Raw genomic sequence first — 17600 nt, forward strand, 5'->3', positions numbered from 1 at the left:
TACTAAAATTGTTGACGCCGTAACAAAAGTGGCCACGAAACCAAAACAAAATTTGGCTACAGCGCAGCACAACAACAAGAGCAAAAGCAAAATAGGAAAAAAAAAACAAACAAACAACAAACTGTGGCCAATTTCAGTGGCGCTGAATTCGTGCGATTGCGGCGGCCTATGCAACGGCTGATTGTGCAGCGGATTGAGTGCGAAAATGTCACTGTAGCAATACTCGTACATAGCTGCATGCCTGAGGCACAACAATCAATAGCAAAATGCAAAAACAGAACTAAGTAGGAAAATTCGGTGGCTGCCGGCAGCAATCAAAGCGCACAACAGTTGAACGCGAATCGCATTTCCAGCCAATAAATCAAATAAATCAAGTTTAAAGTAATTTGGCCAAGCACCAACTTAGATACGGGCGCATATAAGCCAGCGAAATAAGCGAAATAAAAGAGTTAAGCGAATTTGTGAAAATTTAATTTGGTTAAAAATTTAAAACGTTTTTAACCAAATGCGGCAGCTATTGGCAATTGCGGTGGCAAATGTTGCCAAAAAATACTTAAATGAATTATTGCTTCGGTGGTTGGTGACTGCGGTTGCGACTATGCGATTCTAATTTTTTACAGTTGTGACACTTGAAATTTGTTGCCTTTTCGTACAATTGTTTTTATCTCGTGCGCATGACTCGCATTTAATTTGCCTTATTTTTAATATTTTCTATACCCAGTGCAAAAATGCATTAGAATGAGAATTTTACTTGTTTCAGGTGTCGGAAGAAAGTATCCAATACGGAATGAAAATTGGTGCATCCGGCGCATAGATTCAAGTATTGAGAAAAAAATTTAAATTATAAAAATCAGTTCTACTTATATATGGGGCATTCTTCGCCAACCGGACACCCCCATCTGCCCAGAACAGTTTTTATAAAAAAAATTTTTCCCTATGCCGAAATAAAAGCTTATGTCATGTACTTTAATTTGTCATGTGGCACTTTTTAAATATTCAAGATGGACGACGAATATTGACAAATATGTTGGAAAACACCAAAAAAAATGAAGTAGTTTGTTAAGAAAAGTAGAGAGAGAGATTCTGGTGCAACGTTCGACTGTTTCATTAACAGCACTAGTTCTTGATGTATTTCACATGTCAAACGGTACAGAAATAATTTGAACAAATTATAGAAAATTCTAAACGAATAAACTATTAAAAATAAATCTGTCAAACATTTCTTTTTAGAACTATTATCGCCTAAAAAATGTCGGGAAAATCGAGAAGAAATCGATGCATTAATCCCTTTGGAAAAGTAGGTCCATCTTGAATATTTAAAAAGTGCCACATGACAAATTAAAGTACATGACATAAGCTTTTATTTCGGCATAGGGAAAAATTTTTTTATAAAAACTGTTCTGGGCAGATGGGGGTGTCCGGTTGGCGAAGAATGCCCCATATATTTTTTAATTATTTATTATTGAACGCAAATTCAATTTTGATGTTTTGTGTGAATTTACAGAGGGAAATGCACAAAAATTAATCTTTGACAACTGATTTCGGATTGTTATTAATCCATTGATGAAGTTGGACGGAAGAGTTGATGGGGGAGTATTCTACGAGGAACTCCCCATCAAGCTCAAATTTAAGCTTTCGGGCCACTGTAGTGTTTTCCAAAGCGGACGTAGCCGCAATTAAGGAAGCAGGATAGGTTGCTTAGTAGGCCGGTCCATTTGTGGGGGGCAAAAAAATCGCCCATTGCTCTGGGAAAATCATATTCTAGGAATCAAAATAAGAAACTTTGCCGAGGAACCATACCTCTAAAACGAATTCTGATGTCCCCCAATTTGGGTCGAACTTTTTAGTTTCTTTTCTCATGTAAAGGCCAAAAATGGTGATATTTTGAAATGATTGTATGGGGAACCCCCCCAGGGGATTTCCAGGGTGTGTGCCACTGGCATGGGTGGATCGGCCGTCCAAAGTTGGTGGGGGTCGGTCATACATTTGGACTCGATTGGAGCACTCTAAATGGGTCAAAGTGGGATTTTTCGTTCGACCCAAATTGGGGGACATCAGAATTCGTTTCAGAGGTATGGTTCCTTCGGCAAAGTTTCTTATTTTGATCCCTCGAATACGATTTTCACAGAGCAATGAGCGATTTTTAAATCGACCCGCCCTATTGCTTAGGTTAGGTTGGTTGTAATGGTTGCCCAGACATGGTTGGACAAAAGAAGTTTGGTTCATCCTTTGTGATACCATTGTAGGGAGAAACAAGAGGTGAAGGAAAACGACAGAAAAAGCAGAGGGGTGGGGGAGTTGAGTATTTGTGGACTATGAATTGCGGCTGTGTTAGCCGTTTTATGCTGCTGATGAAGTTCATCAGATTTTTGATATCAAGACCTATACTATGTCAGCAGGCGCAAAAAAGAAGTGAGAACCAAGATGCTTAAATCTTGGTCCTGTGAGAGTGGGGCAGCTAAGGAGCAGGTGCGGGAATGATTCCACCTCATCCTACATATAGCTGACGCAAAAAGGACTCGAAGTAATTCCAAGTCTCACTGCATGTATGCCCCGCAGATAGTGCCCCGTAAGGATGCCCACAAAATTTGAAAATTTACATCTGTAATTACTGTAAAGGACAAGGACGTAAATGTCTACCCCGACAGCCAAGTGGCAAATAGAGCCTTGAGCTCGTTGTTTGTGCGTTCAAAAGTAATCGGAGAATGCCTGACTCTCTCTCTCGATTGCATCCAAATACATCGTTGTTAAGCTCATTTGGGTTCCCGGCCACAGCGGCATAGAGGGAAACCGCTGAGCTGATGAGAGGTACCCTGCAGACAGTTTCATAGCAAAATGAGAGGATTAAGGTTCCCTTGAGAACCTGTGGTTTGCTCTTGGAAAGATGGGCCTCGCCTCAACTCAGCGTGCGCTGGGCTAGTGCGCAAATCTGCCAAGTCGCGAGATCCTTCTGAACACAGTTAGATCGGGGGCGATCACGGGAACTTCTAAGACTAACAAAGCTACAGCTCTCGAATTCTATAGCCGAATATTGTCCGCTAGAAGTTCATGAGTGCTGAGACTTAGCATTGCTTCAAGTGCTCTCTGCAGAAACTGTCTGTAGGACGACGTGGAATCATCTCCGCACCTTCTTCTCAGCTGCCCTACTCTCTTCGGGCAACGATTGAAACATCTGGGCACTCAGTTTTACGCTCCACCTGTGGATATTGCGGGTTTAAACATCACACACCTCATGAAATTCATCAGTAAGCTACTGAAGCGGTTAATATGAACGTAAATAGCCACTGTTGGTCGTCATCCTCTAATCCAAAGCCCCTTCTTCCTTTTTCCACCTTTTTGGTTCTTTTGCTTCTCTATCTGGTTCTTCTCCTTCCGTCAATTAAAGCATGGACCATCTCGTGCTCATTCCAGCATAGCGAATTTCGATAGGCATCGAAAGAGCATCAATAGACCACTTCGCCCTCTTCTGACCTGGCCCGATCACGAAATCCGTTGCCGAAAAGTGATACACGCTTTGCCGCACGATTTTACCCAATCTTTTCTTTTCATTTTGCCTTTTGGGACACGAACAAACTTAACGCCCTCTTTTGTCCACGGTTTGTGGCCCAACAAAAACTGTATTGCCTGCTAACTTTTTTGGCAAAAGTTTTCATTTCTATGCTTTTGAAACGTATGGAGCCTAAGCACTATTAAGTCATATTCCTACGATTTCTTCTCATATACACCCCGTTGCAAAATTATAAACACATCGCAAATTAAAAAAAAAATACAAAATTGCAAGTACAAATACTTTACTTTTCCTACTTTCTTGGCAGGATCCTTAGTGTGTTGATGGTGTGAGTGCTTAGTATTTTTGCTTGGCAGGGTGGCAATGACAAATTAGAATCTGATTAACATTAAAAATATGATGTGAAAAATGAATGTCGACAAAAAAATTTCAAAATAATATCTTCGTTTAGGAAAATCTACAAATATTTTTAATAGATTTCTTAGCTATAATAATAATTTTTTATTAAGAAATATCTAAATTTAATACGATTTTCTATGAAATTGAATCATTTGTTATGCAACCATATTACTGAATAGATCGTTTTGGCATCAGATGATCTCAGCTCTATCTCAGCCTTCTCTATCCAACTTTTCATTTCTCATCCTTACAAGCGCTCTCTACACTCTCCACACTGAAATAGGGAAATAAATTTAATTTTCCCAACTCTAATCCAATATTTCTGAATATAATTTTTTTAAACTTGATAGCCGCCCTACGGTCGGTGCAATCAGATCATGTCCTAGAGAGGCTCTCAACGCACTGACACACGTTATTCTAATAGAACTACTTATTAAGAACACGGCAACCATGATGATGAAGCGGGGCGCTGGTAAGAAAAAACTTATGGTCAGTCTATTATAGCGACAAACTCAGTTAACCTCGGCGAGGACTGACTACACATCCCGACAGTAACATTCAATAGGAATTTTGCCACTCTCTTTTCATCTAGGGAGGAATGGAATAAGGGATTCCCACTAATCAACTTCGACACTACAGTCTATAAAGATGGCTCTAAAATGGATTTTGGTGTTGGACCACGTACATATTCTTATAGACTTAAAATTGAAAAATCTGTGCGTCTCCCTAATACCTGCAGTGTATTCCAGGCGGAAGGACTTACAATTGAGGAAGCTACAACAACCTCTATGGTGGTGGAACAAAGTAGTAATAGCCTTTCCACCTTGAGTGAAAACTATAATGTTACCTTAATCTGGGTCCCAGGACATCGGAATATTGAAGATAACGAAAAAGAATATGAACTGGTAAGAGGACGATCTGCCATCAATAACGTTTTTGCAGAAATGGTAATCACACAATTTCCCTAAAATACCTTCGAATCGCGAATTGTAGATGGAGAGACCAGACGAAATGCAAAATCAGCAGAATTTTATGGCCCACATATAACCTCAAACAATCGTTAACATTGACAAATATGGAACGAAGGGACGCCTGAAGACTAATGGCAGTCATAACTGGCTTTTGGTCTGTCGGAGAACAAGCAGCCAAAATGGGCATCACTCACAACACATACTGTCACAGTTGTAAATAGGGTTTGCAGCCCGAAATCCCGGGATTGAAATAATTAATCCCGGGATATAATTTTTGTCTGAATTATATTTTGAAATTTTTTTCTCATCAAAATTTTCTAAGAATTTAATTCTCAGAAATTTTTTTTTTTTTTATGAAATATGTACGTAGAATTTTTTGTTTTGGAAACGGAATGACACCGCGCCGTTCCGCGCCGCCATTCCGTAAATTTCTGTTAAAGAAAACACTCAATCACAACAAAAATACAGTAAAAAAAAAAGGAACGGCACGGCGCGGTATCATTCTGTTTTCAGCATTACAGAGAACGTAAATTCATAGAGAAGGCGCAGTCCCGGTCCGTTCCTCCTAACAAAATACGGGTAGGAAAATGAAATCAGCACAAGTTAACATTAGGAAATTAATTAATATGGCTGCCGGAGAGAAATGAGAGGGAGAGAGTGATACGCAATGTAAAAAAATGTAGTTTACATTAGCTTACATTTGCTTGCGTACAGAACAGAGTTGTTCATTTGATATGTCCATATGATTTTTATGCATGTATACAGATTTGTTCTTTTTGGTTTTTTTATGAAAATTGCTCGTAATTTAGGACATATGTATGTAATTAAGTTATGAAAATTGCGCGAAATTTTATGTATGCATGTTTATATACATATATTAGCAAAGGACATATTTATTTGTGTAATGTAATGTGTAAGTACTTTTCATAAATAGTCCAATCCTAATCCCGGTACCAATCCCGGGATCCCGGGATTTGGATAATGTAATCCCGAAATCCCGGGATTGAAAATATAACACGGGATTGCAAACCCTAGTTGTAAACCACCGGAGAAAAAGGAAACAATCTTCCACTTCTTCTGTGAATGCCCTGCCCTATGGAAGGACAGAATGTTAACCCTGGACCGAGAGTCTCGAACAACTATCTGGCTTAGATGTTAACAGCCTAATAAGGTTCTTAAACCGCACAGACTGGATATAGTCATACCGTAAATAACTGGTAAATAAGTTGGTAACGAGAATGTGGCAACAAAATGGTGCGGAAGCGCTAGTTGAATTGGTGAATCACCACTCTGACTAACCAACCAATAGCCGCCCTTTAATTTTACAGAAAAACTTGAAAAAGCTAACACTGGGTTTATATTTTTTTACTTGTCCAATTTTTTTTTTTTGTTTTTTGTATTGCATTTTGTATTCTTTGCATTATTTTGTTCTTGGTGCGCGCCAATTTGGCTAGCCACATTTTGGCTTAGCACAAAGTATGTGAAATTATTTAAAATTCGCTTTTCGTTTGTATTGCAGTTGACGATCACAATGACTTTTGACCAAAAAGGTTGCACTGAAACGTGTCGCTACGTCAACTGCTGTTCAATGCAAGAAGTTGGATTACTCTAAGATTATAAGCGCGAGAATTGTCCAAACTTTGAAAGAAGCAAAATATTTCGGGTGTATTTGGTGCTACACAGTTTCAATATCGTAAGATGTTCAGTAGATTAGAAACAATTTTGGTTGCTTGTGAATACTTAGTTCATTTCGCATACACCCTTTATTAGGTGTTTGGCCAAATTCACAACTAATTTGTGGTGTGTGTCTTCATGATGTTTTACAAATGGAGAGATCTATAGATTCACGGCGCCTATAAATGGCAGATGATTTTTTATGTGAAGGGTTTTTATGTCAGAAATGCCCTCGATGGTTTCACGGCGGCCCATGAATTGTCACCTTTTTTTAATGGTGATTGGTGTTTTATTTAGGTTTTTCATGTTTTAGTACTTTTCCTTGAAAGGTAGTTTGTTTGGGAGTCAAGATTTTTAGTAATTTTTGATTTTTATGTTATTTCTTTTGTTTAAGGTATCCTTTAGAATTTTTGTAGCTAAATTTAGTTTTCGTTTGTCGTCAGGTGATCTATTTATTTTCCATCTTTTTCTTAACTGTCTCTTTTCAATAATTTGCTTCTTAAGTTGTTCAAGTTGTGCTTTTAATATCAGATTTGATATAAGTTGATCATCAATATGGCCGCGGAATTCTTTCCAGTTGGTTCTGTCATTCAAGTGATGTATCACCTAAGTTGTCAACTATTATCGGCGAATGACCAGAAGAAAGTTCTTAGCATGACTGAATTATGAATTGGTTATGGCTTATGTTTTTAGTTATACAAAAATCGATAAAATGTGGAATTTTTTTTGTGTCAGTAGATTCTGCGGTACTTATAAATGTGCAATTTTTTTTGCTAATTACATTAATGAGAATACGTCCTTTTTTGTTGGTGAGTCTTGTGCCCAAATCAATGTGATTTGCATTGAGATCTCCAGCTGCAATAAATCTATTGTTTAGCGTCCTTATGTAAATATTTATCATATTGATCCGAGTTTATTATATGTCTAGGAGGGCAATAAATGGAGCAGATAGTTACTAGCCCATTTTTGCCATAGACTTGTAGTGTCGTGGATTGAAGGTAAAGCGCCGATTACGAGAGTTATTCTATGTGTGTTGTGCTTGATTTAATAATTATAGCAGTCCCTCCATGGGATCTTCCATCAGGATGGTTTGTCACATACACTTTATAATTAGGAACTTAGAGCTATGTTTGTGCGCTTGCTAATGACAACACCAAAGAAACAAAATTCCAATGAAGGCAGTTATTCAGTACTTCCAAGACTTACGACGCATCGTTTATCCAGATTAATGTAAAAAAATTGATTTCAATGTAAAAGGAATTATAAAAAAGAATGTTACAAAAATAATTACAGGATAAAAACAGAACTGCGCATAAAAACCTTCTGCCGTTCGGAGGCTGAAGATGTACATACCTCAATTTTTGAAGCAACATCAAGATACGCACCGTAACTTGAAGGGGAACCTTGGCTAAACACCCATACAGTTAGAAGGCAAAAAAAAGCGAATTTCCCAGAATTTTTTCTGAGCAAACTTTTACATTTATTGATCTAAAAATTTGTTATCTTTTAATTGTATTTTAAGACTTAGTATTGGAAAGGTGCTACAGCTGATCTCCGGAAGCTACTCTCAAAATAGTCGTTTTGAGGTGGCTCAAGACTCAAATAATTTTTTCATTCCATATTCGAACGTGCATACATACCATACATGTACAAACATACTTACACATTTGCATTCGAACGAATCATACCAAATAATAAAATCTGGTAGATTGAGTAGTTAGGCAAAAAGCAAAATAATTTTACTGAAACTTTATTACAGCAGAAAATTGTCAATTCTCACTCAAAGTTGTGGCCAACTGTTCCTTCTTTCGTCTACGTACATATGTATGTATAGTATATACAGTAGGGCGGGTCGATTTAAAAATCGCTCAATGCTCTGTGAAAATCGTATTCTAGGGATGAAAATAAAAAACTTTGCCGAAGGAACCATACCTCTAAAACGAATTCTGATGTCCCCCAATTTGGGTCGAACGAAAAATCCCACTTTGACCCATTTAGAGTGCTCCAATCGAGTCCAAATGTACGACCGAACCCCACTCACTTTGGACGGCCGAATTACCCATGCCAGTGGCACACCCCCTGGAACTCCCCTGGGGGGTTCCCCATACAATCATTTCAAAATATTACCATTTTTTGGCCTTTACATGAGAAAAGAAACTATAAAGTTCGACCCAAATTGGGAGACATCAGAATTCGTTTTAGAGGTGTGGTTCCTTCGGCAAAGTTTCTTATTTTGATCCTTAGAATATGATTTTCACAGAGCAATGGGCGATTTTTTTGCCTCCCCACAAATCGACCCGGCGTAATATACAGGTATGCAAGTAGAAGATCTACATAAATTGCAGCATTAAAATTTTTACTGAAATAGTGATGTGCGCAATATTTTGCTGTAATTGACTTGCACGTGATTTTATTTATTTATTTAATAGCAAATATTAACTTTTTTATTGCGTAATATATCAAACAAATTATGTTTGAACTTACCTTGTTGCTTTATCATGGAATTGTAAAATACATGAAATTATAATATATATAATACTAGCAAACCCGGCCCGCTTCGCTGGGCACACTAAAATAGAATAGATATGGTTTAGAACAGAAAATATATGGTTTTCATATTATTTATTTCTTTATTCTTTATTCAAGCGCTTTGGCATAAACAATATTTTTTGTTTTTCTTTTTGTTTTTGAGTAAAGATAAAATATATATAAAATATAAATTGAAAACAGGAAAAAAGAAGATTGTTTTTAAATTTCAAATCAATGCATATGAATAACTAAGAAACAATCGTCTTTTTTCCTGATCATCCATGAATTTTTCGTTTCAATTTATATGTTTTATTAAGCATTGGAGCTTTTTTAACCATTATCCATTTATATTTTTCAAAAAAAAAAAACGAAAAAAATTTCATTCACACGTAATTTCATTCGGATTTCACATTAAATTCTCAAATTTCGTAAGAAATTATTCACTGTTCCAAAATCCACTCGAAAAAAATTCACAAACAAATTTTACACTTTGCCCTTACGTCTTCTCCATTTTCAATACTTACTTAACAATGTGCGTAAGTTTGGTTTAATTCGGTGCAAAGACACGGCGGGTCCACGTTTTGGCATATATTTCGAGACCCTAGTCATCAATAGGTATGAAAATTACCCCGTATTAAAGCACTTATCAACAGCTTTCATTTGATACCCATATTGCACATACACAACCAAAGGTTACCCGGGTCCACGTTTTGACCTATATCTCGGGACCCCAGTCACGGAGCGGCATGAAAAATACTCCGTAATAAAGCATTCACCAACAGCTTCAATTTGATATCCATATTGTACAAACACATTCTAGGGTCCACGTTTTGGTCTCTATCTCGAGACCCTAGTCACGGAGCGGCATGAAAAATACTCTGAACTAAAGCATTCACCAACAGCTTCCATTTGATACCCATATTGTACATACACGTCCGAAGGTTACCCGGGTCCACGTTTTGACCTATATCTTTATTCGAATTTTTCTCACCTTTTAAACCTTCCCTAGACCTCCACGAATAATTCAAGACCAAGATAAGATAAATCCGTTCAGCCGTTCTCGAGTTTTAGCGAGACTAACGAACAGCAATTCATTTTTATATATATAGATGACACTTTATGACCAATGCAGTTGTAATCACATATGACTGAGCTTATCGGTCAAAAAATATCTAATCGGGCGCGCATTAAATTACTCATTTATTTTCTGACACTTTTAGTTTAGCTTACTACTTTAATAAGTACTAAGTTGTTTGTGTGCGTCTTTTGAAATTATCTCTTTTAACTTGTTGCTGTGATAATATTTATATGGCAGCCAGTTCATACATATGTATATATAATATGTACATACTATATGCAGGTACTATATTACGTATTAGGATTGCCCTATAAATTATTTTCTTTCGCAAATTTGTTCTATGGCCAAAGAAGTTAGTTATCCATACGAGTATTTTTATTATTATTATTTTTATTTATTTAATGTTAAACCCTACCGCCAGCACTTTAGAAATTACCATTGAATTTACATAGAAAAAAATGCTTTTTCCGTAAGTTTGGTATAAAATGTTTAGAATTTGATATTTTTTAATATCTTCTTTTCGATTACCTTCACAAACTACAAAAAATGATACCCCATGTATGTATAGGGTTTTTCAGTAAGAGCGCTTCAACTTTTGAACTTTTTTGAATAAAACACAAACGGTTTGACTTTTTTAACTAATTAATTTTTTTTTTATTATCGTGTTTGAACATATACATTTAAGTATGAAATTCGATTTCTTTTGCATGACCACCGCGTGCACGTTTTACGAAGTCCAATCGTTGAACCCAATTTTCGACCACTCTTTTGCATAAATCGGCCGAAATTCCAGCAATTTCGCGTTCAATATTGGCTCTGAGCTCACAAATCGTCGCCGGCTTGTTACTGTAGACCAATGACTTCACATAACCCTAAAGAAAATAGTCTAGAGGCGTAAAATCACACGAGCGCGGCGGCCATTCGACCGGTCCATTTCTGGAAATAATGCGCTCATCGAACTTACTCTTCAACAAATCAATTGTAGCGTGTGCTGTGTGGCTTGTGGCCCCGTCCTGTTGAAACCACATGTCGTCTAAGTCCATACCATTCAAATGCGGCCAAAAATAATCGTTTATCATGTCGCGGTATCGATTTCCATTCACAGTAACGTGGCGATCGTTTTCGTCAACGAAAAAATATGGACCAATTACGCCGCCGGCATGTAAACCGCACCAAACAGTGATTTTTTCGGGATGCAACGGTGCCTCATGAATCACGTATGGATTGCTTTCTGCCCAGTAAGGCATATTTTGCTTGTTGACAAAGCCAAAAGTGAGCTTCATCACTGAAGATGATTTTTTGGAAAATCATGCTCTTAAAGTAGCAGCAACAGAACAATTATTTTCATAAAAAATTTGCACAATTTGCAATCATTGCTCAAGTGTGTAGCGTTCCATGATGAAATGTATACTAATGAAGTTTACAAATGATAAGCGAAAAATAAAAAAATATTGCGTCGTTCGCCCTCCCTATCGGAAAAAAGTTGAAGCGCACCTATTAAAAAACCCTATATAAAAGCGAATCTATTAAAGGTCAAGAATGATAGAATAAGCGATTGCGCCTTCCGGGGTCGCTGTGTCGTCGGTAAACTAAAATCGGAAAATAGCGGCCGCAGTAACGGAATGGGTTACCGGACTCGAAACCCAGGGCATATGACCTGAAGCACTGTGCTCTACTTAGAGCATGTCCACCATAAGCTTTTATAAGTATTTGATGAGCTTAAGAAGCGTTTTTCTTCAATTGATAACAGAAAATCAACGATGTCCGCAAATCGTAGTTTGAAGGCACAAAATTCGACATTTTTAAGAGCGACAAAAACGCATCGTTGTATGAAACGTAACAAACAATGAACTGAATATTGTTGACAGATGACAGACGAAAAAAACAAGATATTTGGGAAGATTTAAAAATACTCCTAGCGACATCCATGGACTAATAGTTGAAAGTTTCCTTCATAGGTATATACCTGGTATTTTCTATATATCTGAACTCTGATGTTGTGGAATATATTTTGTGTGTACTGGCAATAGAGAAGTATTCCATATATTTTTTATAGTCACTCTGAAAATCCCCCAAAATTAAAAAAAAATAAAATTAAAAAAACAAAAAACAAAAAACATTAATCTGTTTTTTTATCATTGGTATAATTTCCAGGTCAATTGTGGAGAGAAATTGAAAGAGGAGATTAACTAATATTGATCTGTAAATATTTTATACCAAATTTAGGGAAAAGTCACTAGATTCATTCCCAGGGGGATGGCAGGGTGGTGTTCTTTCGCCCCTACTTTGGCTAGTTGCGATTGACGAAGTTCTGATAATGCTAAATAAGGGTGAAGTCAAGCTGGTAGCATACGCCGATGACTTGGTCCTAATGGTATCGGAACCGTTTCCCTCAGTCATGGCTGACATTTTGGAAAGGTCACTGGTTGTACTCAGTCGCTGGGCTTCCACTTGCGGCCTCCGAGTCAACTCTGACAAAACGGTGCTGGTGCTATTTACCAGGAAATATAAACCTCCACCCTTTCGACTTCCGAAATTAAACAATCACGTTGTCTCGCTTTCATCGGAAGTTAGGTATCTTGGAGTAATACTTGACTCCAAACTCCACTGGAAGCTACACATTGAAAATCGGGTAAATAAGGCCAGTATAGCTTTCTACCCCTGCAAATCTATGTTCCTCTCCAGCCTGGAGCAGTGCATCAATCTTCTCTTTTACATCTCAAGTTGGCTGTAGATATCTTCCTGTTGAGACCTCATAATGCGGATGTTTCAAACATTTCACCTACCTACCTTAAGGAAAAGTGTATTTTTCCTATGCAAATTCAATGGTAATTTTCACCACGGGTAAATATTATATTAAATAAAAATAAAATAAATTAAAATTATAAAAAATAAAAATATATGCACTAGGCGATTCATTTTCCTACCATAGCAAAAATTTAAGAGATAACACCAATTAAGCAAACAAATTTTTTGGACTGTCCTAATGTATAGTATATGCAAATCTTCATGAGTATACTCAAGGTTGTAGGTAACTTTTCGCAGTAAAACTTATAATATCTGTATAATAACAGTGCAGCGCATGCACCATTGGACGGTGATTAGACTAAGCTTCTCCTTCAACATGTGAATTGCTTTTAATACCTTGCGGGCTCTTGGGTACTATCTTTTATATGTAGTATAAGAGTGTGCGATTAATGACGCGCGCTAACTGCCATATATGAGTCAACCCACCTCTAGCACCGCAACCAGTTGCATTGAGGGTGAACGAAGAATATGCGCAGTATCTTCTGCAACCTAAAATTATCTCTCGCAGCCGAAGCGTCAGAAGTGCCGAAGAATTAGTTTTACCATCAAGAGCTAACTAGACTGAGTATTATTGTGCAGCCATGTAGCCTACTCCAACAGTTGTAGACTGTTAATAAATCCTAAAACTGCTGTAGGCTTAATTTCTACCGGGAGGTTTGGATCTAAATCCCCATTTCTCAGGTTATTTAGTCTGCGTCGTGTCACTGCTGGGCAGTCGCATAGAACGTGCTCTGTTGTTTCTTGTTGTACCTCTTTGCAGAGTCTACAGGAATCGTTTTCTATCGCCCCTATCTTTTTCATGTGATAATTAAGTTAGTAGTTCAGTGTAAAGTTGTACGTCCTTTGCGCTTAGGTTAAGGATTGCTTCTGCCTTTATCCGTCCTGGTTCTATGAGTCTTTTCGACTGCCGCATGCCCGCTTGGGCTCTCCAGTAGTCGATTAGGCCTCATTGTTCCTGCTAACGTAGAAAGGCACTTTTGAAGCTGTTATTTCCACCGCAGAAAGGTGCAAGACCTATGAAGGGAGTGTTTGACCCTTTTTCGCTAAAGTGTCCGCAATTGCATTCCCTTCATGCCCCTCATGTCCAGGTACCCACTTCAAGATAACAAAGTTTCTTGATGCTAGGGTGTTGGAGATTTTAAAACATTCCCAGACCAACCTTGATTGGAATGAGAAGCTATCCAGCGATTTTAGAACTGCTTGACTGTCAGAGAGAATGTTTATATTGGCACCGCGCGTGCCTCTCCGTAGACATTCTGGCATACAACTCTAAAGCGTGGACCTACGGCTGGAAAATGGAAATGGTTTTTCCCATTGCAATTGCTTTTTTGAAATGTGTGATCCGACAATTCCAGCCCCGGCACTACCGTCCCTCATTTTAGACCCATCAGTAAACCACACCTGTGCGGTTTTTCATTGTTTCTCCACGCTCAGCGGTCACTTATGACCACTTTGAATTTCTTAGAGAACTCTAGTTCCGTTACATCCTGTCGTGGACTGTCAGGCACGGAGAGTTCAGAATTGAACCCAGAACTCTTACATGTCCTGTAAAATTGCCTTCTTTGAGATGGAGTAGATTAGGAAGCCTTAGAGCTGCGCTGACTGCTGACCCTTTGGCTACAAGTTAGAGTAGAATGACTGACTGACTAGACTGAGTATATTCGTACAATTGAAAGATAAAGTTTTCTTTCAATTGCGAAATAAAGTTCCTTTTCAAGCTACTTGGCTTAACGCATTAAGAGTCTCAAAGTGTTGGAAAATTATGTGTACAAATTTGCAATGTTCCAAAATAGTTGGGAAAAGTTGATTCAAGCGCGACGCAGATCTTTCACAGCAATTATTGTGATTTGGTAGTTTTTTTTATTTTTTCAGGCAATTCATACTAAAGGTTTTGACAAACTTAGTCATGAAGCGATACTCAGCTGAACAACGCGATCCAAAAGTGATCCAAAGGCTTTATGAAAATCGTCGCTCTCGGTCAACACAACCAGCACATTTTCACTTAAACGGAGCTATTAATAAACAATATTACCACACGCAATTCAAGAAAAAACTTTACACCCTCAGCAAGTCACTGCTTGGTGTGATTTTTAGGAGTCATCGGACGTGGACAATATGTGGTTTCAACAGGACGGTGCCATACGCCACGCCCAGTATCTCAAGACGAGGTCAAACAGTCACCCAGATTTTGCGATTTCACATCATTTTACGTCTTATTCTAGTGCTATGTAAAAAGTCCGTCCTGTGCCAATAAGTTCGATGCCTGCAGAGCAGAGAATGAAATCATACGCGTAATAAATAACATATAAAAAAGTCATAGAAAATTTTGGCACGCGCATCCTGTGTGTTGCCAAATGAGTCGTGTTGGGAATTTAACGGATATTGCAGATAGATAGATAGACGGATAGGCTAGAAAACACGATGAAGTCAAAAATTTCGACAAAATTTGTTGCGTTTTATATACCATATGAAAGAAATTCAACGGTCTTATTAATACACCCAACATTTGATATCATCATAAAGAAGAAATATAAAAGCGCGATGATTGAAATCTCCAAAAAAATTATTTTTTTCAACAAAATATTTTCCTCTACATTAGAAAAGCCAAAGAAAGGAGAATATTTGAGTGCAGTTACTATGAGCACTCAATCAAAAGCACAAAGTCATGATGTGATGACTAATAGCATTCACGAAATTTATATATATAGCATTCTTTTTTATCTTTTTTATGGTAGTCGTGTTGCCAGCGAGATTCCTGAAGAAGAACACTCCACTCACTCCCACAGCGGAAAATGTATACGAAAACTGTAGCCTGTGAGGGATGTCTAGCATGTTAAATGATAACTCTTGGAAAGCGAAATGTGAAGTATTATAGATAGTCATCTAGGCTTGAAGTATTCAATCGCCTCAAGTTTCCCGATTAATCTTGTTCTTCTCCTGCTTGATTAGCGCGATAACCGCTTGCGCGATTTTGGTCGTGTTTGACAAAGCGCGTCAGTCTTCCTCTGCTACCACCAGCTGGTACCGCATCGAATACTTTCAAAGCCGAAGCGTTTGTACCCGTTCGAACAACATGACCCAGCCACCAAAGTCTACGTCGTCGTAAAGGTCATACAGCTCATTGTTCCATCGCCTGCGATATTCGGCGGCGCCAGAGTGCAAAGGTCCAAAAGTATTCCGCAGAATCTTTCTCTCAAACACTCCATTAATCAAAAAATGAGGTGAGTAACACTTTGCCGAACAATCGTTCCTATTTTATTCAAATAAAAATTAAAATTAAGAATGTTTGTTATTTTACCCTATATAGCAGTTATGCCGGCGCATCCTGATTTTTTTCCAAATAATGTTTTTTTCTTTTGCATCAAAATATACAGTACAAAGATTTAATAGGTTATTTGAAGAAACTATATTTTATTAGCAAACAAATTTATCCCAACACCATAGCGCATAAAAGTCCACCTTTCGAACCACCTTTAGAGCACTGACCCTATCGGTAAGGAACTTACAATTTCTAAACATTATAATGGGCATTAGGGTGCATCACTGTCCATTCAAAAAATATATGTACTGTTTTTTCATCGGAATTATAAATTGCATCACATTCTATGCCTTCCACCAAAATATTGCGGAAAAATTATAAGATTCATTAGAAATACAGGGTGCGCCATATTTTATGTAGGTATGAAAGCATTACATCGTCCCCTTAGTATTAAAATAGCCTATAAATTTTTTGATGTTTTGAGAAAATGAATTTCAAACTTTTTGTCGAAAGTAGCTCTCACTCAAATCTCGTTATGTCTGTAAATATTTATTATTTTTTGACTGACGTTTTGACCCACTTTGTGGAACTAGAATTTGACAAAATTTTGACCACATATAAAATCGACGATGGAGAATCCAAAAATTCAATAAAAAAATAATAGCCTATGAGCACACAACTGATTTGTATAAGTGAGATCTTTTTATTTGATTTGGTTATTTACAATTTATTAAAACTATTTTTTGAATATAATATCAATCAAGTGGCCACAATCACAAATAGCGATCTTTTTTCTGCATTTGTCATCACTTCGTCAAACATTTCGGGTTTTACAGCATCGATTTCGCGTTGTTTCGGTGTAAAGCGATCCATGGTTGGAATTGTACTGAATTGTCGTATCGAAAACATGTATGTTAAAGTCGATCGGTTGGTAAATAGAAAAAATTATTCAGCGTTTACATACCGACATAAAAGATGGCGCACCCTGTATGTTTTACAAAAAATCACCTCAGATCAAGACGAATCTATCAAAGGTGATATCAATAGACCAGCTGATTTGCTTTTGTTTTTGTTTTTTCGCCGTGTATATACTATAAGTATTGAGCAACAAAATGAAATAACGAAAAGTCCGTCCATTCGCACCATCGTCGTATGCTTCTAACCCCTACTGGACCGGCTATTCAAGGCAGCGCGTCCTTTTATTTTCTATTTTCTTTTCTGACAATGTAATGTACAAAACCATGAATGATAGAGAAGAATATTGTGTCTTCCGAATTCGCCGTGTCGTAAGAATCCATCAATAAACAAACAAAAGAAGGAGAATTGCTTGTGTTTGACGAAGAAGAGTAGGCGAAAACAAGCGTCTTCCGCAGA

Source organism: Anastrepha obliqua, chromosome 2 (genome assembly GCF_027943255.1).
Source record: "Anastrepha obliqua isolate idAnaObli1 chromosome 2, idAnaObli1_1.0, whole genome shotgun sequence".
Classification (NCBI taxonomy): Eukaryota; Metazoa; Arthropoda; class Insecta; order Diptera; family Tephritidae; genus Anastrepha; species Anastrepha obliqua.